This window comes from Cetorhinus maximus, unplaced genomic scaffold (genome assembly GCF_964194155.1).
Source record: "Cetorhinus maximus unplaced genomic scaffold, sCetMax3.hap1.1 HAP1_SCAFFOLD_777, whole genome shotgun sequence".
NCBI classification, from domain to species: domain Eukaryota; kingdom Metazoa; phylum Chordata; class Chondrichthyes; order Lamniformes; family Cetorhinidae; genus Cetorhinus; species Cetorhinus maximus.
In genome coordinates this window covers 50647-52618 of record NW_027596719.1, presented here as the reverse complement: position 1 = coordinate 52618, position 1972 = coordinate 50647, and positions in this window count along the sequence as shown.

Here is a 1972-nt window from a genome sequence, read left to right as displayed (position 1 = left end):
CTGCCTGCAATTACAAATCTGTTGGTTTTTCGCATGAGGGGTGTTAGCAGAAGGAACTAGGGCACTTGTCGGAAACCATTCAGGATATAGGGCACAGAAACAGGCCATTCGGCAGCACAGGGAGAGGCCATTCAGCTCCTCGGGCCTGCTCCCCTTCCCCCATTCAATAGGATGGCGGCTGATCTTCTGCCTCGACTCCACCTTCCCGCCCTATCCCTTCGCGCCCAAAATGCTATTAGTCTCAGACTTGAATAGACTTAGCGACGGAGCATCCACAGCTCTCGGTGAGGAGGGGGGGGGTTAGAATTCCAAAGATTCACAACCCTCCGAGTGAAGGAATTTCCCCTCCTCTCAGTCCAAAATCGACGACCCCTCACCCTGAGACTGTGATGCCCCCGCCGCCCCCCATTCTAGACTTTCCAGCCGCAGGAGGGAAACAGTCTGTCGGCACCGACCCCGTCAAACCCTCGAAGAATGTTCAAAGTTTCAATCAGATCACCTCTCGTTCTTCCAAACTCCAGCGGTAACAGGCTCCCCTACTTCAATCTCACCTTGTAGGTCGGCCCTCTCGTAGGGATTCACGGAATGAGTCAGGAGGCCATTCTGCGCTTCACCCCCATGCCAGCATCCCAGGGATCAGTCTCGTGAACCCTCACTGCATCCCCACCAAAGGCAAGTCTCCTTAGCTAAGGAGACTGAAACTTGTGCACATGTGCTCCAGGCGTGGACTCGCCAAGGCCTTGTATAATGGGGGCAAAACTTCCTTACTCTTAAAACAGCACCTCCCTCGCAAGGGGAGAGCCGACATGCCATTCGCCGCCCTTTATTGCTTGCTGCCGCCAGCGGGGCAGCTTGCCGCGTTTCGGGTGTGGGGCACCCAAATCCTCCCACGCGCCAACGTTGGCCAGGGCTCCGCAAGATGGCTGAAGGGTGCAACGCCAAAGCAATTCGCTCCGGAGCGTCGCCCTGGCTCCCTTTGAGTGAGGGGCACTCGGCGAATCCCAAGTGAAATTGGCGCCGTTCTCCCTTTTGCCCCACATGCAATGATGATGGTGTGATGATGATGATGGTGTGTGTGTGTACACGTAACTCCTGCCATTTCGTCTTACCTGGACCTTTGGTGCTCTGAGACCCTTTACTGCCTTATTTCAACTCTTCAGCCTGCCACTGGTCACTTGCCTACCTCCAACCTGACACGCTTCACTGACTTGCTCTACGACTACGTCGCAACCTCCCCTATCTCTTAAAGCCTATCTTTCCTCTTAACAGGGAAACTTTTCATTTAAGTCCAACAGTTCTGACATGCAGTCAGAGCCACATTAGTTGGCCAATGTTTGGGTGACCTTTGACCCTGCCTAAACTGGCATCCCAATGAGGTCCTGGCTGCCTTTTATTTCTCTTTTTAAAACAAAGGGGAGGCTCTCCTGATTAGAGTAACCTTATTTCAAAAACAGTGTTCCCTCTTATATGTTTTATTTCTACTTTATTCCATGACCAGCCCCTCCACCTCACATCCTCAAATGGCATCACTTCCCCCTCCATCTAACGGCTTAAATACCGGGGCGGCCCCAGGGAGGGGGCGGCGACAGCCATCGTCACGCCCCCTCCACCAATCACGGCGGGCGTTTCTGTTTCGTCCATCGCGCGGCGGCGGCCCGCCGTCCAATCAGCTCCCCACCACCTCCAGACCCCGCGCGGGTGGCGGGCGGCTCGAGCTTTCCCGCCAACGGTCGGAATTCAAAATGAGGACCACGTGGTTGGGGTGGTTATTCGGCCCCTCCCGCCATTACAAGCCCCTTTCCCCAAAAATGCGTCGCAAAAAGGCATTAACATGCTGAAGGATATGGGGACCTATCTTCTCAAAAGACATGAAGATGAAGACATTAAGATGACTGAAAAAGAGAACATCTTAAAAGGCATTCGCAAAAGGAGAGCACATCTTCTTAAAAGGCCATGAGATGACTAAAAAGGA